General features: G+C 35.3%; 1 protein-coding gene across 2 annotated transcripts in view; it reads left to right on the forward strand.

Moving 5' to 3' along the window:
- Window positions 1-26,153, forward strand: part of ERBB4 (erb-b2 receptor tyrosine kinase 4) — a 987,764-nt gene that overhangs the window by 603,324 nt on the left and 358,287 nt on the right. The gene's annotated exons all lie outside the window — the stretch shown is intronic.

Raw genomic sequence — 26,153 nt, forward strand, 5'->3', positions numbered from 1 at the left:
TATCAAAATACAATTCCATTGGAAGTACAAATATAATATAGAAAATATTTTTGAAATTTCCCATTTGTGTTATCTCCCATAAAATTCTAAGCAAAGACATGCTGTAATCTAAATGTGTATATGTGTTTGATATTGAGGGGTTGGAAGGTTGAGTGAAAAAGCATTTTGGTTAAATCAATACATTTAAACCTTATTTAGTGATTTACATATGTACAGCATTCTGCATAGTTTTGAGGTAATCAAAAGACTACTTAATTATTAGAGTTATTTAGTTTAAGAGATAAAGAGGTAGTTCGGGTTCTCTGTCTCCCCACCATGGGCCACAGGAGCAAAACGGGGTTGGGGGGCAGGAGGCAGCCTTGCTGAGAGTTCTAGGGGTGCGAGTGCTGCTGGGGTCCATGCTCAAGTGTCTGTGGAGCCACAGGTAGCCTGGCAGTATGGTGGTGAGGGCCCAGTGGGGGCCCTCTTGCATGCAGGATTTGTGGGATCTGGGCCACTGTGATGCCCCACACAGAGTCAGCCACGAGCTGACCCACCTGGACTTGGGGTGCTGCCTGGGCCTGGGCCCCAGGTCCAGCAGCCTTGTGCTCAGCCTCGTGGGTGCCCAGCATATGTCCCACACAGATAGGCAGCTGGGGACACTGTCAGGGGTCCCCCGTCATAGACATTCCTGTGCCAGACTAGAGGAGATGCCATTTGGGAAGATTCCAGAGAGCCTCTTGTGGCTGCTGCCCGCTGAGTGGCTACCAGCCCTGTGAACTGTGGCCGACCCTACGAACTGTCCACTGTGGAGGTTTTTGCTGCCACCTTTGCATCCGGAGCTTTTCGGACCTTGCTGTCTTCTGGCTGTGGAAGTTTAAGTGGGGCCAGGGCTTGCTGGACATGGACCAACAACTTCTGGGTAAGCATGTGGCCGGCAGCAGCCTGGAGTGGCTGCTCCCGGCAGAGAAGTATCTCCTGGCAAGGACAAGGGGGAGCCCCGGGAGGAGGAAATCGACCCCTTTGATGTGAATTCAGGGCAGGTGTTGACAAATCCCAGCAGGCCTGTGGGTGACGCCCAGTTGCCCGTGGACAGTGATGACAGTCTCAAGGATGAACGTGAGGATCAAGGCCCAGAAACCAAGGACAGACGATACAGCAGCAGCAGCCTGGATGAGGAGGAAAGGGGAGGAACAGGGCTGAGGCCAGTGCTCCAGCCGAGGTTGGGAAAGGACTTAAGAAATAGGAAGGACACTGAATGCACAGACAGACATTTTTTGAGGCTGGGTGATGAGGAAATCTAGAGATGGCAGTCGGACCATGGGGAAACCGACAGACAGTCGTGGTGGTCCTGATCCCATGCAGGACTGGGCTCTCCCAGGTCTACTCCCAGTGCTTCTAATGCAGCCTCACTGGGTCCTGCCTGAGAGCCTTCTCAGTCAAGCGGGGAATCAAGAAGGAGAAACAACAACAACAACAACAACAATAATAATAATAAACGGTTCATTCTATCCATTTTTTCCAGCAAATGTACAGAAACCTATGAATGTAAGACTTCCACAGGTTTATATATTGAGTCAGAATGTCGCTTTTTCTTTTTCTTTCATGCACAAGTCCTTTATACGATCTTAATCATGCTTTACAATTTCTAGGTTGAACCATACAGAATTGCCTTTTTTGTAGGTGAAATAATAATCAAATATCAGCATTTAATAGGGTTCAACTTACTATTTTAAATTCTTTGAGGAAAGTGCCTGTGCTTTTCTTCACCCATTCTGAAAGTTCCTGTTTTTTCTGTATGACACAAGGAAATAGTATTAATCTGTGCTTAAAAAGGCAAGACTTTCAAATATATAGTGTTCTAAGACACCAAAACCAGATGGTATCATTCCTTAAGAAAAAATTAAGGATAAAGTAATATTTTCAACTAAATTAATGATAGTGTAAAAACTGTTTTAAAAATGTTCTACTGATAAGAAACAGACTTTATAATATTAATTTAGCTTTTAAAAACTATTCATTGTGATTTTTATCACATTATTTTTATAAAATTATGAAATTATTGTTATCCCTTTAGCAAATAAATATAAGGTATATGAAAAATTAACATGAAAAATTTGAAGTTCTTTCTTGAAATAAATACTTTCTAGATCTAATAATTGTTTCACGTGCCATGCAATCAGAATCTTGAATGAGATTTTGAAGAGAGATAAAGTTCTTTCTTTTACTAGTGTCTTTGAACATTTCAGTAATTGCAAGGCCAATTAAAATTTTATTGGATGGTTATATTTTTTATTGACGCAGATGCAACTTAAGCCATTTACAGTGTTAAGGGCAGAAATAGAAAAGGGATTGCCATTTTTAATCACATGATATTATCTATTTATGCTTTAATTTTTTTTTAAATATTCTTTGTTGGCTCCAAAAGTAGTCGAGAATTTAGTATGATCATTTTATTACCCATCAGTCAGCATTACAGATGCTCTGTTCTAGCTTATTGGTTTCCTTATTGATTACTAATCACACACACCTATTTCAGCTACTGCGTTGTTTGGTTTGTTTTCTCCCTGCATCTCTAAGCCTCAAAACCACTTCTTCTAGAATATTACTCCTTTATTTCTTATAACTATTTTAATTCTTAAAGACAACCTGAGAACTATTTTTTTTCCTCTTCTCTTCAGTTTCTTTTCAGAGCTCAGATCACTTTTGCCTCAGTAAGGCCTCAGTGAAATAAGTGAGTCCTACGAGCTACATCATGTGGATAAATTTCTGTCCGTGTGTTACAGAGATCCCTGCACATGACAGATTGACAGAGAGTTTACATCTTCTACGGAAGCCAGCATAAAGCTAAACGTCTCAGTGCTCCACACATGTTTGAATTTGATATAAATAGCTTATTGCATGACTAAAGATGCTTCCTTCTAAATGTATACTTTGATAATATGTTAACTATTGTCCCCAATATTCAGAATTTAAAATATGGTATGTATTTACACACATGGGACTATGTATATGTGTGTGTGTATAGTACAAATATCACCTGTGATAGATGAGGAAAGTTATAAAAACAAGTCATTGTTAGTCTCTACCTAATATCCATAGTTTTTTAATGTATATAATGTTGTTAATGGTGATATTCAAATTGTTTTTGCATTTCATCTGTATTGCTTTTGTTTTTTCCTAATTCTTTTTATAATATATTTCTTCTTATTTCAAAAAGAAATAGCATTAAGAACTACTTTATTTTTACATCAAATTATGTTTAGTGATTATTTATTATAAAACCTAACCACACTTTAGTATTAATATAGTCATGAATATTCCTACTTTTAAATATTTAAATAATACATTGCTTAAGATTTCTATACTTTGGAAAGTCATCTATCAGTTACATAGAACCAAGTATTTCTATGGAAAAAATAGAAATTTACAATATATACTAATAAACTTCAATTGTGTCAGCAAGGAGGCAGAAATTCTGAAAATTATAGACTTTTAAATGTGTGAATTGCTTGCAAGTTAGAAGGCCTAGGTAATTATTTATCTTAGATGGGTGATGTACAACAAAACCCAGGGACAGTGATAATTGAGGTGACTTCATCTAGCTTCAACTCTGTTATCACATAAAAGGAGCAATCTGTTTTTAATCTAAAATTTGACACGAATAAACTTGTTTTATGAGTTTCTTGGTGCTTACTAAAACAAAGAAAGCAGCAATTTAAGAGAGTTAGGTTTATAACAATCTTTTGAAGACCCTGTAGCTAGAAATTAATCAGAATAATGGTGAACTATTAGAAAATAATTGGAGTAATTAAAAAGCACAAATCGAGTCAAATTACAAGGAGTGAAAGGCAATATCCTTTTGTTTCCCTATCATTCAACCAGGGTATATTTTCCTTATTATTCATGAAAGAGCTCCTTTGAGTTTGTGACTTACAATAAAAATTGACTGTGGCTTTTCCCACACAGGCTTCCAGAATCAAATTGACTTTTGACAAAAAATTAGGATGAATGCCAAGAGACATTTTGTCATAAAATAACCACCGTTTATGTTTTTACACAATGATTACAACTTATGAGAGAATTTAATGGTTACATCAATAACTTTATTTTGTTTCACCATTGACACTGTATGTTTGAAATGAATTATTAATTTGTGATTTATCTACCACAAATAGTACAAGAGGCTAATAGAAATGCTTTACATTTTTTATACTGTAGAGTTAACCATTTCTACTCACTGCACATTGCAGAAGTGAGTCTTACAGAACCGATCACTTCTGGATGTATAACCTACTAATTACATGTTTCATGATTGTCTTGTCTCCAGCTTTCACATCCAGTGTGAGGTCACAAGCCATTCAATTCACAAACTGAGTCACCATCCCTAAAGTATTTCTATGATAAAACCAAGGAAATATTTCCCTAGAAAGTCAGGGTTAATTGTGTGTGCATTTCTTTGGTGTTTTGGTCTTGTTTCCCCACGAAGACCTAGCTCTGTAACTTTAAATTTAAAATTCACTTTGGGGAGTTTTCATATCAAATTTAATCACACACAGCATGATTTTTTTAACATAGACATTTACCTGAATAATTTTATCATCTAAGCTTAAAAAATAAATATGTATATGAGACTATTCATGAAAATCAGCCTAAAAAAAGTGAATCCAAATATATTTGTAATTTGACAAAGTTTGGATAATGCATGTGACCCAGACAGGGAGGTGATGATTGAGTCGTAGCTTATAAATTATAATCACCATGTATTTGTGAACTGTGCCTATCAGAAGACCTTGTTGAGAGCAAGATAGTTCCAGGGAATATAGGAAGAAATGAGTAACAAGAATGCCTGTTCATTTAGATTTCACTGCTTGATGAATAACTCAATTCATTTACAGCTTTGATGATTAAAATTGAATTAATTTCAACACTACATCTGTGAGGGAGATGGAAGGCAAGATTATCACATTGCATTGAAAGATGCATTGTCTATTTGGAATGGGAAAATCATACAACAAGAAGGATTGTAATCAAAAGTATATTTCTATATTCTATCTAATATCTACCTCAGAATTTTATTTCTTATATATACCTGGGGTCTTGTCAACAGCTAAGAGAGAAATGCCAGCCAAGTTTCTTACAACTGGTAGGGGAAAATGCTCCTTTATGAACCACAATTTTGTTAACCCTCCATTCCTTGTTTTGGTTGGCCGTGTTCCTTGCTTAACTTGGTGGAGGATCTTGGTAAGCTAGCACAAAATTATCTAAAGCAAATTCTATTAAGGACTTTGTTTTGAATAGCCTCTAAAATTTTGTTTTGGCTTTTAATTTCTTAAATTCTGAATTTCACATTTAGGAAAGCAGATTTCCTGAATACTTTCATATGTTAACAGTACTGGAGGATCAAAGCAGATGACCGTGGTTATGCAATTGGTCACGACAATGGAAGAGTGAGGGGTGATATTCCATCCCCTGAATTGGCTTTCTGCTCTTCCTTGCTGTGTACATCAGTCAACTCGCTTTCATTGCCCATTCCTCTGTCTGTTGGTCTCTGTATTACTGTGAGTTCTGCCCCTTTTCTCTCTCCTTGTCTCTTCCCCACTCCCTCCGGCCCCTCTCAGTCTTATTCCTCTAATAACTATACATATACATGGGAACATAATTGCAGCTGTGTCTGTGGGTCTGTGTATGTGTGTGTTACCATGAGAAACAGAACCATGCCTTAAAATTGCAGCACACTTACATTGATCACACCTTCACTAATTGCATCTCCTCAGATCCTGGAGGCACTCACCACTTCCTCAGTTAGATGACAGAGGATTTATTGTCATGAGATTTTTACCTTTGTACTTTAATCCTACAGTAATAAATACATGCATTTCCCCAAAGTGGGGCACTCAGTAGCTTCAAAATCCCTCTTTTTAGATAATCATTTTGCTTCTTAAGCTACTTACCATAATACATAAAACATTAACCTTTAATCTCATATTTACCTTTGTGATAGACTACATTAATGAAGACATTTCAGGTAGATTAATTGTACTGAAATTTGGCAACTTATTTGAAAAAAGATGCTTTTAACTTATTTCTCAGAATATGCTAAGGCTTATAAAATTGTCATTTGTTTTTATTCCAAATTGGATATTCCGTCGTTCCTTTTAGTTTTTAGATTTTTTGTGTGTGTTGATTCAAATTCAGAAACCATGCTAAAGAAAAACTAGAGAGGAATAAAGTAAGCTTCAAGTTGTTCTAGGAAGATGCTATCCCATATGAAGTGAGTGGTAGTGCAGCTGCTCTTCTAGTCTGCTATGAGGATGTTTTAGGGTAAAAGGATTTTTAGAAGAAGAAATCCAGGATATAGACACAGATTGCTAAGGGTTCTTAATAGCAATACTTCCCAGACTTTTAGGTTCTCTGAATTAGCAAATTTTTTTCATTAAATTGGAGGGATGGGTGTATGGTTGCTAACTCTAATTTGCCAAGGAAAAGCATTAAAAATTTCAGTTAGCAATTACTATTAGAGAAAGAATATTTCACACACACACACATACACACACGCACATGCACAATGAGAACATAAACTCAAAATACATGGGCCTTTACTAGTAATGATACCTAGCAACCATATGCCAGTATATTTTAATATAAGTGCTTAAAAAACCTGAATGCTAGTAAGTTATAAAATTACATGACACATAATATCTTCATTAAGAATTTTTGACAAGTCTGAGCTCAAAATCTGTTGACAGTGCGGCACCAACTGCCACTCTAACCTTGTTTCCCCCTTTACTTTGTTTTCTATCTGTTAAATTTAAATATTCTGGGAAAAATGAGGTAAGCCATGGAAATATGGCCTTTAGAGCTCCAGGATCCACTTTCTTTCCTTCAGACAAGAGAGAAATGGTTAAGGCTAGTTAGGGCTGAGAAAAGTGGGGATATTCCCTAAGCCAGCCAGCTTTGGGCTCTAACGGTGGAAAGGAAATCAGAGAAAGTGTTAACTGAGGACTAAGTAATCCATGAAGAATTCTTAGACTGGCAGCAAACGGCGAACAATTGGGAATGATGTTCCCATAGTATTTTTTGAAACAAGCTTAAAAATGAAATATCCGTCTTTCACTTGATTATTAGGGCGCATATGATTTTGTTACAGAGTATTATAACTTGCATATTATTAAATACTTGTTTTCAAACTTGGTGCTGGTATAGAGGAACACAATTGCTTTTCTGACTTTTTTTAAGATTCACCTACTAATTTTAATAATTTGTAGAATCTTTTTGAGTTTTTATATGTACAGAAACATGTTTTTAGCAAATTACAGTGATTTTACTTTTTTCCTTTTCTATCTTTACACCTTTATTTCTTTTTCTTTCCTTATTGCCCTGGCTAGGACCTTGAGTAAAATATTGAACAAAAGTGCAATAATAGGAATCAGTCTTTTCTTTTCAAGTGGAAACAAAACTTTTAATATTTCACTATTAAGCATGATGTTTGCTGTAAGGGTTTTGTTAATAATCGTCATCAAAGTATGATTCTTCCTTCTATTCTTAGTTTGGCAAGAATTGTTTTCATTTGTTTAATAGTTTGATTGTTTGCTTATATTAATCAGGATTAGGTGCTGTATTTTTAATCAAAGGTTCATTTTGCATTTGCTGGGTGCCCGTGTAATTTTTCTTCTTTATTCTGTAATATGGCAAATTACACTCATTGATTTCTAACACGTAAATTAACCTTGTGTTCCTGGAATAAACCCAACTTGGTCATCACATATCACTCTGTGTGTGTGTGTGTGTGTGTGTGTGTACACGCATGTGTGTATCTTCATTCCTGACTTCGGTTTGCTATATACATTCATTGTTTAGGATATTTAAGTCATTGTTTGTGAGAGTGATTAGCCTGTAAAATTCCATTATTGCAATGTCTTGCCAGGTCTTAGTATCAGGTTTGGGTTGGTATTATAAAATGGAAAAAGAAAAAGTCTTCTTCTCTATATTTTGTAAAAGATTGGTATTTCTTTCTGGGACATTTGAAAGTATGGTGAGGATATTTGGCCCTGCAGTTTTCTTTATGGTAAAGTTTTACATTGTGGATTGAGGTCATTTGATAGATATAAAATAAGTTAATTATATTTCTTCCTGTGTCAGTTTTGGTTAATTGGGCTTTTCTAGGAATTTGTTCATTTCATTTATTTTTAGAAATTTATTGGCATAAAGCTATTTATAATCACCTCTCATTTTTTTAATCCCCCTGTGATCTGTAGTGTTGGGGTCATTTTCATTCCTGACACTGGTACTTTGTGTTCTTGATTCCTCTTGCCAGGGTTTAATAATCGTATCCATTGTTTCAAACAGCAGTCTTTTAACTTAGTTGATCCTCTCTGTTGTACACTTATTTTTTATTTACTTAACTTCCACTCTTATACACAAATAGTCTACAGGGAAAAAACTAAAGATATTCTTAAGGGGGAAAAAAAGTCTAAATAAATGAGATAATCCCTTTTTACGGATAAGAAGCCTGAAATAATAAAAATACATCAATTATCCTGAAGTTGATTTGTATAATAAATGCAGTCTGAATAAATATCCATTCAGATTTTGTCCTTTTTGGTTTATTTTACAAGTCAAATAAATTCTGAAATTCATATGAAGATGCAAAGTTTCAAGAGTAAACAAAATACTGAAGAAAAAACAAAACTGGAGAACAAAAATTACTAAATATCAAGATTTATTTTAAAGCTACAGGACATAACAGTATATGCTTTTGGTAAAAGAGCAGAGAAATGGACTAAGTAAATTAACTCTCACAAAGATTCATGAGAGAGTTGGCATTGAAGACTTGCAGATGAAGGTCAGATTTTTGAATAAATGATGCTAGAGCAATTAGATACAATTAGAAAAAAATAAACCGTGACATCTTTCTCACGCCATGCTCAAAATTTTAATTCTAGGTAGATTGTGGATATAAATGTGAAAAGTAAAATAAGAAAACAAGAGAATATTTTCATTACCTTGAGGTAAAGCAGAGCGACACCCCCCCAACTATGAAGAACAAGATTGACAAATACTAAATATGATTATATTAAAATTAAAACTTCTGTTCGTCAAAGGGCATAATTTTGAGAATGACAAGTCACTTAGTGGAGGAAGACTTGTAATGCATATAACTGACAAATAAATTTTATCCAAAATAGAAAAAGTAGTTCATTTCAGTAAGACAAAGGCAGACAACACAATAGAAACGTGTAAAAGCTTAAAGCAGAACTCAGAAGAGGATATCCAGTGAACAACTGTACATGTGGAATGCTGCCCAACATAATTATTAGAGAAAAGCAAATTAAAATAATAATGAAACACTCATATGCATTCATGAGACTGGCTTAAATTAAAGCAGCAAATGTTGGTGAGGACATGGAAGGGGAGGAACTCTCACACACAGCAAGTGGGAGTTTAAATTGGTACAGTCACTTAGGGAAACTGTTTAGCAGTAGCTATTCTTACTAAAATATACCTATCATGTTTCTACATCTGTAACTGTATCTTTATTTGTATGTATCCATGTGTATATCTACGAAAAGACAAGTTCAAGAATGTTCATTGCAACGTGATTTGGTAACAACCTCAATTTCAATCAGTAGAAGTATGGAGTAATTTTGGTATAGGTAGACGAAGGAATAATATGTAGCAAAATAAAGTAAATGAATGACTGCTTTCAGTATAACATGATCGAATCACACAAAGAGAATGTTGAATGAAAAAGAAGAGAAACAAAAGCACACATACTCTATCATTCACTTATATCATTTTATTTATACACAAGTAGAACTAACTGTGCTTCTGGAAGTCAGGTTGCCTTTTGAAAGGTGAGAGTGTAGTGATTGTGAAGAGACACAGAGGGAACTCCTAGGCATTGACAGTGTTTTATATCTTCACCTGGGGGTGACTGCACAAGTTATTTACCTTGTGAAAATTTACTGAAGTGTAAATTTATGATCTGTTCACCCTTCTATGTATGTTATATTTCAAAAATATATTTATTTAAAAATTAAATATCCAAAATACACAGAATATAACTTTAAAATTATCTGTGTTTTTTTTTCCTGCCTAACAAATTGAGAATTCTAAGGACTCCTTGATTTTTCAGATAATAAAACTACTCTGATAATCATCTCTGTATTTTTTCACTGAGAATAGATTTGTAGTTTTATAACATCTAGGTCTAAGGTTGATCTGTTATTGTTCTTGCTATTAATAATTTATATCCCCAAGCTACAAATGGAGAAAATTCAGAACACCACCACATTGTTCTTTTGGATGATAAGATCTATCTTCCCACCAAGGGGTATGTTTTGAATTATATGTTGTTAAGAATAAGAAAATATCTGTCAATAAATTAAAGCTCGCCTCCGTAATACACACAACCAAACTCATGGTGGAAGCTGGCACGTCTCCTCTCTGAGTCCTTGTAACTAGTGGATTATTTATTACTGAGTCTTTGTCATATATACACACAGATTGTTGTAAAGGTAACTAACAGGATTGTTGTCTCTCATTGAGCAGAAACAGTAAAAAGTGCTAAGCGGAGGGAAAATATATTTTTGTTAGTCGCAGGGGAGTTTTCAATGTGTGTGCTTGGGAATGAGGTAAGAAGAGTAATTTGGGACTGCTGGCTTGCGCCTGGGAGTCAGTAACTACTTGTGCATAAAGGCAGCAGTCTAGGCTGTTGCCTTCACGTCATAGAGGAGTCCATATTTCTTTTTGCTGAGAAAGAAGCTAATGACCTCCAGACCTGGGCCATCACAAAATAATGACTTTGCCAAATAGAGTCATGGTCTGAATCTGCCAGAGGTCACCAGGGGATAATAAACAGCCACGAGGGTTGTCATTTTTAATGTAAGTCATACAAGTAGACCTCAGGGGTTTTCCAGAATCATACGACTGAAGTTGTCACCTTATTAAAGGCCTTGACCTAAAATGGATAAAGGATAGACTCCCAATTAAAAGGAAAGCAACATAAACCACTCACTCTGAACCTATCAGTTCACTGATGGAGTACAAATCAGTGAAGGAAAAAGCCAGCCAGATCTGTGGTGGAGTCAGTCTCTCACATGAATAAATTATGTAAGGATCTGATCTACATTTCCAGCCCCAAACCACATATCCATTAAGAAGCTCAAAGGCTCATCTACTCAATGCTGTTCTTTATATCACTCTCAGAAACAAGACCTGTGTCTCCCCAAGCAGAGAAAAGGATGCTAGTGGAAGAGAAACACACAGTGACCGTTCTAGGCCCAATAATAAGCTGTGGTGATAAGACTGTTAGGCCAGCCACAGTTTCATTAAAGCTTTTGGAAGTTAAGATAGTATGTCAGTGTCAGACTCTTTATTTTTTATGTATTTAATTTTACGGAACAGATGTCTAAATGCTAGCCACGAGTAAGAGCACCAGAGAAGGGATCATGCAACTCACTTTCTGGAGCTAAGAAAAGCCTAATCTCTTGCAGCAAACAGTAGGATCCCAAAGGAGATGGAGTGAAACATCTTTTCTATTCATTTATTTAGACAGACTGCTACTGCAGTGGACTAAAATCACCTCCCCTCAAATAAAGTATCAAAACTATTATGTAGGGCAATATTTTCTAGTTTAAGGCCAATGCCAGTATAGACTTAACATAGTATCTCTCATCTTCTCTTTATAGATCTTTCTCAACTTATGATGGGGTTACAAAACCATCGTGAACTGAAAATATCTTTTAAGTTGAAAATGCATTCAGCACACCTACCCGAATGAACATCCTTAAACCTAACTTAAACGTGCTAGAACATTAGCCTACAGTTGGGCAAAATCATCTAACACAAAACCTATTTTATAATGAAGTGTTGGGTATCTCATGTGATTTACCGACCACCATACTGAAAGGGAAGCAGAATAGTTGTAAATGTATCAGATGTTTAGCTCTCGTGGTCAGTGGCTGACTGGGAGCTGTGGCTGGCTGCGGGTGTCCAGCTTCCAAAGAGAGCATTGTGCCTCATAGGGCTATCCCTGGGGAAAGGCCAAAATTCAAAACTCAAAGAACAGTTTCTACTGAATGCATATCGCTTTTGCATCACAGAGTAGGAAAATTGTCAAAGTACTGTAAGTAGAGGGCTATCTGTATTAAAACATATGATACTGGCCCAGAGTAATTACAAGAAAATTTAAATATATTCCTCAATTGCTTTTCCTTTACTGAATTCAGAGAGCTTTTCCAAGGCCTGAGCATGGAGTAATGCATGGAACATACTGGTTTTGAATGATTAATCTGCTAATAATAAACGGATTAAAATTTGAAGATGTTAGAAACATTTAAGACCCAAAAGAGATTGACATGGAATGATGAGGGCTTAGACCAGAGTGGAGGCAGTGGAAACTGAATGGAAGTTACAGATAATGACAGCAATAATACAATCTGTGTTGAGGCTTGTTAATATTTTTAATTATTTTGTGTGACTGCTTCACAGAATGTCCTTCTAGAAGAGAATATCAACACAAACCTTATCAAACTTAATAAAAGCACCTGACCAGGTAGATGTTATTCCAAGTGCTTCATAAAAGTAAAATGCAGAATGCTTAGCCTCTGGTCATATCTCTTCTGCTTTTAATAATAATAATAATAATAATAATAATAATAATAATAATAATAATAATAATAATAATAATAATAATAAAAACTTGAGAAACTATTCTCAAAAAATTGGTATTGAAATTACTGTATTCTAAACATGCATGTATCTCTTGTTTGCTCTTTCATCACAATAAGGCAAAAACATCTTTTTTTTTTTTTACATTTTTATTGATTCTTAATCATTTTACAGTGTTGTGTCAAATTCCAGTGTTCAGTACAATTTTTCAGTCATACATGGACATATACACACTCATTGTCACATTTTTTTCTCTGTGATTTATCATAACATTTTGTGTATATTTCCCTGTGCTATACAGTGTAATCTTGTTTATCTATTCTACAATTTTGAAATCCCAGTCTATCCCTTCCCACCCTCTACCCCGCCCCCCCCCCGGTAACCACAAGTCTGTATTCTCTGTCCATGAGTCCATTTCTGTCCTGTATTTATGCTTTGTTTTTGTTTGTTTGTTTGTTTTTGTTTTTTAGATTCCACATATGAGCGATCTCATATGGTATTTTTCTTTCTCTTTCTGGCTTACTTCACTTAGAATGACATTCTCTAGGAGCATCCATGTTGCTGCAAATGGCATTATGTTGTCGGTTTTTATGGCTGAGTAGTATTCCATTGTATAAATATACCACCTCTTCTTTATCCAGTCACCTGTTGATGGACATTTAGGTTGTTTCCATGTTTTGGCTATTATAAATAGTGCTGCTATGAACATTGGGGTGCAGGTGTCATCCTGAAGTAGATTTCCTTCTGGGTACAAGCCCAGGAGTGGGATTCCTGGGTCATATGGTAAGTCTATTCCTAGTCTTTTGAGGAATCGCCACACTGTTTTCCATAGTGGCTGCACCAAACTGTATTCCCACCAGCAGTGTAGGAGGGTTCCCCTTTCTCCACAGCCTCTCCAGCATTTGTCATTTTTGGATTTTTGAATGACGGCCATTCTGACTGGTGTGAGGTGATACCTCATTGTAGTTTTGATTTGCATTTCTCTGATAATTAGTGATATTGAACATTTTTTCATGTGTTTTTTGATCATTTGTATGTCTTCCTTGGCGAATTGCTTGTTTAGGTCTTCTGCCCATTTTTGGATTGGGTTGTTTATTTTTTTCTTATTGAGTCGTATGAGCTGCTTATATATTTTGGAGATCAAGCCTTTGTCAGTTTCACTTGCAAAAATTTTCTCCCATTCCGTAGGTTTTCTTCTTGTTTTATCTCTGGTTTCCTTTGCTCTGCAGAAGCTTGTAAGTTTCATTAGGTCCCATTTGTTTATTCTTGCTTTTATTTCTTCTAGGAGAAAATTTTTGAAATGTATGTCAGATAATGTTTTGCCTATGTTTTCCTCTAGGAGGTTTATTGTATCTTGTCTTATGTTTAAGTCTTTAATCCATTTTGAGTTGATTTTTGTATATGGTGTAAGGGTGTGTTCTAGCTTCATTGTTTTCCATGCTGCTGTCCAGTTTTCCCAACACCATTTGCTGAAGAGACTGTCTTTATTCCATTGTATATTCTTGCCTCCTTTGTCGAAGATGAGTTGACCAAAAGTTTGTGGGTTCATTTCTGGGCTCTCTATTCTGTTCCATTGGTCTATATGTCTGTTTTGGTACCAATACCATGCTGTCTTGATGACTGTAGCTCTATAGTATTGTCTGAAGTCTGGGAGAGTTATTCCTCCAGCCTCTTTCTTTCTCTTCAGTAATGCTTTAGCAATTCTAGGTCTTTGATGGTTCCATATAAATTTTATTATGATTTGTTCTAGTTCTGTGAAATATGTCCTGGGTAATTGGATAGGGATTGCATTAAATCTGTAGATTGCCTTGGGCAGTGTGACCATTTTAACAATATTGATTCTTCCAATCCAAGAGCATGGAATATCTTTCCATTTTTTAAAGTCTTCTTTAATTTCCTTCATCAATGGTTTATAGTTTTCTGTGTATAATTCTTTCACCTCCTTGGTTAGATTTATTCCCAGATATTTTATTACTTTGGGTGCTATTTTAAAGGGGATTGTTTCTTTACTTTCTTTTTCTGTTGATTTATCGTTAGTGTAAAGAAAGGCAACTGATTTTTGAACATTAATTTTGTAACCTGCTACCTTGCTGAATTCTTCGATCAGCTCTAGTAGCTTTTTTGTGGACCTTTTAGGGTTTTCTATATATAGTAACATGTCGTCAGCATATAATGACACTTTTACCTCTTCTTTTCCAATTTGGATCCCTTTTATTTCTTTCTCTTGCCTGATTGCTGTGGCTAGGACTTCCAGGACTATATTGAATAGGAGTGGTGATAGTGGGCATCCTTGTCTTGTCCCAGATTTTAGTGGGAAGCTTTTGAGTTTTTCACCGTTGAGAACTATGCTGGCTATAGGTTTGTCATATATAGCTTTTATTATGTTGAGATATGTTCCCTCTATACCCACTTTGGTGAGAGTTTTTATCATAAATGGGTGTTGAATTTTATCAAATGCTTTTTCTGCATCGATTGAGATGATCATGTGGTTTTTATCCTTTCTCTTGTTGATGTGATGTATTACATTGATTGATTTGCGTATGTTGAACCAGCCTTGTGTCCCTGGGATGAACCCCACTTGGTCATGATGTATAATCTTTTTTATGTGTTGTTGGATTCTATTTGCTAAAATTTTGGTGAGGATTTTGGCGTCTATGTTCATCAGTGATATTGGCCTCAAAAACATCTTGAAGGCAAGACCATTTTGTGTCCTCTTTAGTTCCTAAGACTAATTGAAAACCTCAGTTTTTTCCTTCCTATGTTGGGAAAAAAATTTTTTTTTCCTGCTGTGTTTCTGTCCCCTGTGAGTCTCCTTGGTGTGAGTCTCACACAGAGGACTCATATTTCTGACACTTGCGGTCACCAAATGTGTGGAGGTTTCCCCATACCAAGTAATTCTCTGTGACATCAGTGGGGAGTCCTACAATTTAATTCAATCCTAACACTATGTGAAGATTGCGTCAGATTTCACAGGTAAAGGATCAGTCCCACAAGTCCACCTCCCGTCCCCGCTTCAGATCCCAGCTGCAAGCGCATGTTATCACCTGTGCTCTGACCAACCAGCTATAGATCTAAGGCCCCAAGACCCACCCCTGCCTTGGGTTCAGTTAATTTGCTAGAGCAGTGCACAGAAATAAGCAATGCGCTTACATTTACTAGTTTACTAAAGGATCTTATGAAGGATACAGGTGAATGTCTAGATGCAAAAGAGGTGTAGGGCAAAGTATGTGGGAAGGGGCGGAGCTTCCACGCCCCCTCTGCTTCCACTCTCCCAGAACCTCCAGGAGTTCGCCAGCTCAGGAGCTCTCCAAATCACCTACTATTGGGATTTTATGGAGGCTTCCTCGTCTAGGCAGGATCAATTATTAACCACATTTCTAGCCCCTCTCCCCTCCCTGGAGGATGGAGGTGAGGCTGAAAATTCCAAGCTTCTAATCATGGCAGTCTGTGGGGTGACCAGCTCCCATCCAGGAGCCATGGGAGGAGCCCACCCAGAGCTGACTCATTAGAACAAAAGGTGCTTCTAGTGCTCTTACCACTTTGGAATTTACAAGGATTTTAGGAGCCCTGTGTCAGGGACAAGGTCAAAGACAAATATTAGAACAAGAGATGCCCCTGGGTGTTCTTCTCACTTAGGAAAATGTAAGGGTTTTAGGGGCTCTGTGCCAGAAACTATGGACAGAGACCAAAATATACATTTTCTGTTACCCCACACCGATACACCATGTGATTCTGAATGAAAGATAATGTTTTGATCATGAATAAGGTTCAGTTTTACAGTTATTCAACTGCTATTCATCTCATATGTATTTCTTATATACTGCATTTTAGGACTTGTGGTAAATCGTTTTAATATACATGAAAAAGAAGTAAAGGCAGGGTTTCTAGTTTGGCAAAGGAAAAAGGTATAACGGATTCAAAATAATTGGACCCAGAAGATGCTTTGCTCCTGCTATTTTGACCTAGTCTAGATTTTAAAATTATTTCCTGGATTGATTTGTATTTAGGCAATTTAATTTCTGAACATATTTTTGGACATAATTGCCTTTTTTTTCCTACTGAATTTACTTCTGTTTGATAAATTATTTTCTTTTAGATCTTCAAATAATGGTTTGCTTCATTAGGACATGTAATCTGATGGGTTTTCTCACTTGTGGGTTTTCTTTTACAGCTTTCATTTTTTACTGAGTCCCATTTTCTCAAGTCAAATTTTGTGCATCCTCTGTCAATTTTTTTTTTTCAAAACAAAATCTGTTGTATGCCATTTTATCTGTTATTTGTTTTATTGCAGGCTGATTAGTTCCAAAAGTAACAATTTATTTTAAGCATGAGTCTCTGGAACAATTTAGACCAGCAGCAGTTCTGTGATTGTATTTACTATCAGGCAGAGCAGGGTCAAAACAACCTTTGAGTCAGATGGCAAGCTCCCAGTGTCCTGCCTTAAGCTAAATACATATAATTGTGAACACATCAGAATCTAAACTCCTCAGAATCTGAAGATAATTGCCATTATTACTTAGTTTTAGATATCTTGCAGTTCTAAGAAAAAAAAATAATTTTAGATAGTGCTGTCCTGTCTGTGGAGGGTATTGAATTCTTGATTAATGAACCATAATCTGGTCCATTCATTAATTAATGTGAATTAATATGAATATTAATTCTTATTTTCCCAGACATATGAATCAGTATCATTCCTCAAACACCTTATTCTTTCTGTTCTTCATCCATGACAACTCCACCATCTGAAATGACCTTTTTTTTACCATCTGTGCCAGTTGTTAACTCATCAATAAGTCTTATCTGATTACCCTAACCAAAAAATCTGTTTTCTGAGTGCCGATAGAAAACTGTACCCATCCTTTCATATCCTATTTGATATCTGAGGTGATCTCTCATTATCTTTCTCCTCTGCTTCATTATATGTTTACTGAGAGTAAGAATAAACCTTATTCATAATAGTGTTTCTATAATCCTCGGTACAATGTCTCACCTTTGTTGGGTAAATAAATACATATGTCAGGTGAATAAATTTTTGATTGCTGCTTAGACAGAGAATAGGTGACCATGAACTTACAGTGGAGGAACTCAAAGCCCATCCTCAACTTGCCACAAATATTCGGCACAGATTTAGACAAAGCATTCTTAGAATTCACAGTGGATAATTGCTAATACAACAAGTCGCTGCTTACCACTGTAGCTTAAATGGGAAGGAAAGGTAATTAAAAACTGGCAGCTCTCAGAAAACAAATACATAATTCTATGAGAACTATGATGGAAGGTTAGAAACTTAGATGGAAAATAGAAATGTTAGTAGCATGAGTGCCTCAATTTCAGGCAAAGCCCTTGAGACTGGTCAACTCTGGGTATATTATTGAACAACATAGCAGGAAGTTAATGAAGAGGCTGAGATCCATGGAGAAACTCTTAATAGAACATTCTGTGGCTCTCCTCTGAAGTCATTATTAAAACCAGTACCTGCTATTTGTGCACAGAACATGATGCTGTTCTCCACCTTCTTTAGATCTGTACTTCGCTCTGCCAAGTGTATTACACTTTTTTGATTATATACTTTGAAATGCCAGGGTAGAAAGATAACCTTAATAAAAATATCATTTAGAGACTGTGTATGTTTTCAACTTTATAAATAAGATCTCAGTAACTTTGCATATTTGGAATTAAAAAAGTAAAATAAAGGCTTTTTTTAAAATTAGGTTGCAGCACACTCTTAAAACAATAATAACTTGTGACTTTAAATAAGTCTATGAAGGTGGAGGGTGGGAAGGGATAGACTGGGATTTCAAAATTGTAGAATAGATAAACAAGATTACACTGTATAGCACAGGGAAATATACACAAAATGTTATGATAACTCACAGAGAAAAAAAGGTGACAATGAGTGTGTATATGTCCATGAATGACTGAAAAATTGTGCTGAACACTGGAATTTGACACAACATTGTAAAATGATTATAAATCAATAAAAAATGTTAAAAAAAATAAATAAATAAAAGATCTAAGAGCTAGCACCAAATGTCTATTTTAAAGGAATCTTACTCAAGATATATGTCGTTTGATAATTAAACATTGGAAATGAAAAATAATTATTCTGTGTTATTACTATAATAATTCAATACTTTCATTGCTTCATTGAAATTACTTTATCCCATTGAAATGAATAGAAAATATATTTCAAACTCTGAATTATATACAAAAATACTGTAAATTCTTTAGTACTTTATAAGTATGGTGACCATATGTCCCAGTTTGCCCAGAATACTCCCATCTGTTTTCCCAGTCTTAGTAATTAATATGTAATTTCACTATCAAAATTGTCCTGCATTGGATAATAAATAATATGTGCATACTATTTATAAAGCAGAAATACCTAGTCACAGAGTTTTTTCCTGCTGTTATATATAGGGAAAATATATGATTTCCATAATCCTGCAGAGAAAAAAAAATTATACTTATTGTTTACATACCACCAATCCCAATTTTCCATAGTCTAAGAATTAGCAGGGATATTTAAAAATAAATGTAAGAGTTATTACATGATGCCAAATATCTGAACCATTTCCTGCTGAGAAAAATTATTTTATATGTGAATTGCTCAATATCATGCCAGTTCACTGGAGATACATTTATGTACTATAAAGACCAAAGTGTGACAAATGCCAAGCTTAGCTGAGCATCTGCTGGCAGCATTCCAGCTGATAAACTCCTGATTTACTTTTATACATTTCCAATTGTTGCATATGTGTTACTCTGGACTGCCCCTCATATTTGGAATCTCTAGAGTTCAGAGAATATACTACATTCTGTGGGTGACGTTAGGTGCCTAACTCCTAGTCCACTGGATTCTTCCATGCAAGCTTTTATGTGCCAGGATTGACCACAAAGACCAGTCCATGTTCATAGTATTTCAAGACTGACAATTTTGACCAGGTTCCTGATTCCTCTCCCTTCAGTTTACCTCTGAGCCAACCTAGAAGCAGAGCAATAACACACAAGGATACGAATTAGTAGATACTGCTCTTGAAATGCTTACCAGTTCCTAAAGAAGCACTTCCTGAGTCAAGTATTCAACACAGTCTGCAGACACTTAAGAAACCCACAAGGCCAAAAAGCACTGGATTTGCAGCGTCTTACTCCCTTAGTCAAGATTAGGAGCCATGTTGTGATTCAAGGCTCAGTTTCAGTCTCCATCCAAGGAAGAACTCTTGTCATACTCTACTACTTGCAAACGTTGTTGTTCTGTTTTTCCCTGTGTTATCCAAGCTACATCGTGCCTGGCCATGGCTTGTCCTGCGCGTGACACAAGGGAGTATTTCCTCTACATAGGGGAGTGGATCAACTTCAGCCAAAGTCAGAGCTTAGAGCGTTTTACTTCTTGAGTCTAATATCAGGGAGATCATAGTTCAAGCTCTATACTTCAAAATACCTTGTGACCAATAGATCCAGATCCAGATAGAGAATCAATTCCAGGGTATAGGCGGGCATTGGAAGGCAGCATTAGTCTGGAGTGTAATAATGTGGGCTTTTAGCCAGCCTGGCTGTGAAGCCAGCTCTGTCTCTTACTTGCCACGTGACCTTGACCCAAGTATACAACTTTCTAGTTCTTAGTTTTCTCATCTGAGTGTAAGTAATTATAATAACCATGTGTATGAAAGCTAGACAAAGGTGCCTAGGTGAGACAAGCTGATAAGGCACACTTAAACTTTCAGGCTCCTTTCTGGTCCTTGCAGCGCCATCATGTGGGTTCAGTTGGGAGTATAATAAGGGACAATTGAATTATTTATGTATAATAGATTTTCACATTGTAATAATCACTTGATTACTGATTAAAAGATTATGAAAATGCATTGATCACTTGTTTCTGTTTTTACCTAATGTGGAAACATTGGAATTTAAAAAGTTATAATTTTTTTTAAATTTATAGATGCTCATTTCAAGAAGAAAAATAAATTGAATTAATGCATAATTGGGCCACTTACAAATTTTATGAACAGTACACTAAATATTAAGCAAAGCTAAAGGTCTAAGTCATCTTCATTTTTGAATAAATTTCCCATACTCCAAGGATGGCATTTGTCAGGGGAAATCCCTGAACTTCCTTCACTGCTTCACTTAACTTCCATCTGTCTTACAAAACTCCAACCACCATGTTATAACTAGGGTATAGACTTAAAAGAAGCACCCAGCTGTTTCAAATCATGCTGGGCTGGACAGCTCTTTATTTCAAAGCTGTTGTTACAGTTGAGTGCTATTAGATATGAAATAGAGAATTGGAGAAATATAACCGAAATGGATTTTTTTTTTAACTTATGGGGCTACTCTCCTTGCGTGAAGAAGCCAACATTCCTTTAAACCTTGAAAATACTGAATTTGGAACAGTAGACTATTATTTTCAAATTTAAATTGTCAACATGTTCTACTCAATTGAGTAGGTGTGTAGGAGGATATACATTTGACATTTAAAGTAAAATAACAGCCCTGTAGCTACTGTTTGAAAGCAGAACTTTAAAATTCCAGGTGGTCAAATCATCTGGTCATTTATAAGACACTTTCAGAAAGGGTCTGATTTGAACTTTTTTTCATTGAAATAAATGGAATAATTCTCCAGCTCATTTTTCATAGTGCTCTCTCTTTTTAATATTTAGCAGAGAGGACATTAGCCTAGGGATCAGATGGTTTACACAGTGGAAAAATATTGCTTTATAATAAAAGGAGGATATTGAATAAAGCCCAGATTTAATACCCAGCCTAACAGAACACCCTGATGAATGTAATTGCATTTTAAGCATTCTGATTAAATTTTTTGATCCATATTGCATTTGTTTTGCTTGTGAATCTTTTATGGAAAAAAAAAGTGTCTGGAGATTAAAGGATTAGTGAGTTCTTAAGAAGCTGGGCAGCTGCTAAAGCATCTGAATATTCTTGCTTAAAGATGGTTGAAAAGCTGCATTAATCTCAGCTGTTACAGTGAGCGATATGGCTAAAACTGGAAGAGTTAGAGGGAAATGCCCTGGAGATAACTTATTTCTGTAGTGGACAACATGAATGGTATTCACTGTAAATGAAAAAAATACCTAAACACTAGTATAGTTGAAAAAGCGTTTACCAGCTATGCTGACTTGGTAGGAATAATACTTTTCCTCCCTTCTCATTTCTTAGGCTAATTGACAATTCAGGGAGTATAAAGATTAAGAAATAATTTGCATGCTCTCAAATCCTAAGTGTCATTCATGTCTTTTGATAACCAGACAACAAAAGGGCTAACAAATTAGCACAGCTATTTTACCTCGGAAGAGGAGAGGCTTATGTCACTGACAAAAAAACAGATAAGATAGAACAAGTTTGTTTTGTACAATATTTAACTTTTTAACCAAGTGCCCCAACATAAAATATAGGGAGTCCCCTTTTTTGTTCAGAAAAGTGTTTCTAAATCCTTTGCAAAAGTTAAATATGATAAAATCAAATTGAGATTCCCATCCACAAAGAGGTAAAAATTTTGTGCATTTCTTAAGCCTCATAATCATGGTCCACACAGGTTTTACCATCTGAGATGGCTTCACTGAACAGAGCAGCTCTACACCAGTGGTTCTTAATCTTGGCTGCCAATTAAAATAATTTGGGGAGGAGTTGAACAAAGACAGATGAAGGGCTTTTTTAGAGGGGAAGGATGAGGAAAAGGAAGGAGGGCAGGAATCTGATTTAATTAGTCTGAGGCATTGAGAATTTTGAGAACAAATACTCTAGCTTTCTTGGGAGCTGGAGTGCAGGGGAAGCTTTGCGGGGGAATTTCAACTTGGTACTCATTAAAAAAAAAAAAAGAATGGGGTGGAAATGAAAACAGAGTCCACTCTCAGTGAGGAGAGTACTGACCGTGTTTCATTCAGTTCAGAGCAGAGGACTTACCCAGTGCCCCCCCGCCCCCCCCCGCCCCCCCAGGAGTTGCCAGAAAACACCACCATAGCCACCACAGAGTCCCACCCTTTCTCCCAGTGCAGGGCCCTTCACCTGTCCACACCCTGTCTCACGTAGCATTACTGGAGGATCCTAAGAATGAACTCATCTGTGAAACATAATTACTGTGTCCATTATTTGAATATTGCCAGACATTGAATAGCCATGGTTCATTATTGCTCAGTTTAGTCTTGAGATTCCAGTAAATTGTATTTGAAATCCAGTGTCTATCCAGAATACTGAAGAAATGCTACCATCACATACCATCCGTTCTGGTGAATGTAACCAAATTTATCAAACAACAGTTGAAAGTATGTAAAACTATTATATTATTATTTTTATAAAAAGAATCTACTGTGGTTCTTTAAGAGTTTGGAATTGTAAAATCTGTTGAGATTTTGTGGTAAGTTTTAAGGCCTATCCCTCAACAGTACACGCAGAGTCACACATAAATTGCAGGGATTTTTAGTCTCTGGGTTAAGAATTGCTAATTCAATGGGGAGACATAAAGCTCTTGATCAAGGCATACAGCTCTGATACTTATTAGATTTGGGATGTTTAGCAAATAGCTTAATTGTTCTTAGAATTAATTTATTCATTTATTATTTTTAAAGTGAGCAGATACTTAAATGATTATTAAAAGAAGTGAGGAAGAACCATGCAGTGCTACAGAGCTACTATGCAAGTAGAAATGAGTGTTGCTCATAGTTTAAGGGATCAAAATGTGCAACCACTTTTTAGAAGCATCAACTTATTTTTGAAAACCTCTTTGCCCTTAGTATGACTTTTGGAATACTGTTGTGAGTAATAAATATTATTGTACATATGCCATTCATTGATACTATTGTGATTAATGTTGTTTTACATATGCCCATTCATCTAGTAATCAAAACATTAATGTTTTCGTGTGTCAGACTAACACGGGATTTGAAATGGCCAGAGCTATTTCCAGAGTTTTATTTGAAAACATGTTTCACTATGTGTGAAGCAGTATAGTTTGAATAAACAAAACATCAGCATTGGTGATAGACTGGCTTCAAATCCTACTTCGGACTCTTACTCTCTGTGGAAATTTCGTAATTCATTTCAAGCTTTCTGAATCTCATTTTCTGATGTGAAAGTGTCATCATTAATTTAAATATTATTATTATTAATACATTTATGTGTTTCCTTGGAAATGCTGTCAGTCCCGCTTAGGTTTTCGTATGTACTACATCTATCAAGTACCGGTGAAATGCACTGTTGAATTATGGAGGGGTGTGTTCACTTGCAATATTTATACATAACAAATGGCCTTTTCTTAGTCTGCAAAAAAAAATTAAAGCACAGTGAGAATAATTTTTATGCAAGTCAAGACTTCACATATCATTGAAAGTGAAAGTCGAACAAAACTAAATTACATAAACATGAAACTAGCTTAAAGATGTCTAAAAACAATTTTTTAAAAATTTCCTTTGCTGCCATGGAATAACTTGTTTAGAAGCAGAACGTATTTGAATATTTTTTTCTTCAGAATTCTTTAAGGCAGTAATTTTTTTTCAATTTAAATACTATTTTTTTTCTCATTTTGTGGTATATGATTACCCCTGGAGCTGTTATGAAAACTCCCTTGCAAAATTTTTTGAAACATCATATTTCTCAGACCAATGAAGTTGAATTTTTTAAATGGTTTTAGGAATACATCTGAAAATTCTAAGGGAAGAAAGATGAGAATCAGTGTCAGAGAAGAAATATGAAAACAGGCATACCATTAAAATTGTATTTAAAATGGCATCACAGATAAGAGTAATGTTACCTATTCTATGCTTTTTAAACTCTGCATAGGTCTACCACATATATGAATTCTTGTTATAACTATAAAATATTCTACTGGCTTTTAACCATTTTACATATTCAAGAATAGGAGAACCAAGAATAGGTTGTCCAACATTATGTAACTGTTAGATTTGTTGAAAGAATATGTTTACTCTGTCCACAAATACTTATTGAGTGCCAACTACCAGTCAAGCACCATTAGAGTCACTGGAGATAGAACAAGAAAAAGATATGACCCCTGTTTTTTGAAAGAATACAAATTTATTTTCATTGGTTTAGGCATCTTTTACATTTAGATTATTCAAAGTGGGAAATTAAATCTTGGATATAAATAAACCTACTGTGGAGGAAAATATATTCTTAGTTTAAAAAATTATCCCTGAATAACTTAACCAATTAAAATGTTTCGACAAAGTTTAATTCTGGTTCCTTTGAATTTAAATATCGTAACGTGACACTGGAAAAGACAGAGATGTTCTGTGTTGTGCCCATTATCTTTGCAATGTCACATCTTATTTTAATTGTGTAATGCTAATTGAGGCTGCCTATACTCACATATAGGAATAATTTATTTCTTAAAAGGATTTTTCCCAGAAAAGATTTTGGTAAATACATTCATCTCAACTTTTGAAAGAATCATTATATGTGTATACATATTTAAATCAGAAAAATAGAAAACTTATCTATCTAAGATCTCTAACTCATAATAATAAGAAAAATGTTTGCTAACATAAACCTCATTACTTCCTAGTAGAATGTATCACAATATTGATGACTTGTTCCCTTTGTGACATGTACAATGTGTCAAAATTTTGTTATTGGTTCAGCAAACAACAATATTTGAAAGAATTCGAAACACCTGGTTTAAATGATTTACCTGAAGAGTAATCTGTAAGCAGGACCTTAATTCAGGAGTTGATAAAGTACTATTTTCTGCCATTACTTTTTACTTAATAGAGAGATGTTCAGGAATTTGGGGCAGGATTATAAATACTACATGTTTCATTGAGGATAATAATTCTGGGACATATTTGAAATAATCATTGAAACATAAGTTATCAGATAAAAATGACCACATATAATTTTAACTGCTGTGTTAGCCACGACTAACTTTGTAATATTTGTACAGAATCACTAGGCTGAATTCCCACTCTTCAACTGATGAGTACCTAGCAGGTGAAAACAAATTTTAATTTCAAGCAAGTCAGACACAATTGGTAATTCTGCTTTAAAAATCACATGTGAATGTATTATTGGCACTTGAGAAGTAGATGAAAGTCATATTTCACTTGAGGAAAACATCTTAAAAGCCTCATGTAATTAAGTATTTTTATAATTCTCTAATAAGATAAATGAAAACAAATGAAATTAATTGCTAATGAAAATATATTAAATATGTTAGAGAATAAATGAAAATAAAGAGAACATATTTTCAAAATACCCAAATATATACCCATTGTAATATACTTTGACTCAATGCCACATTTTATTTTCTTAGCCTTAACTTTAATATTTCGAAGGATACAGCTTTCTGAACTAATAATACAGTGTGTTCTGGCATTAATGTTGCTTTCTTCAAAGCACTTTATCACAATCAATCAATGTAACTGTCAGGCAAAATTTTTTAGAACCATGATTAGAATCATCACATCATGAACATTGGTTGACATTGTTATACTTGTAAAAGTAAATTTTGAAATAGCCCAATAGCCATGAAA

The sequence above is a fragment of the Vicugna pacos genome, chromosome 5 (genome assembly GCF_048564905.1).
Source record: "Vicugna pacos chromosome 5, VicPac4, whole genome shotgun sequence".
NCBI classification, from domain to species: Eukaryota; Metazoa; Chordata; class Mammalia; order Artiodactyla; family Camelidae; genus Vicugna; species Vicugna pacos.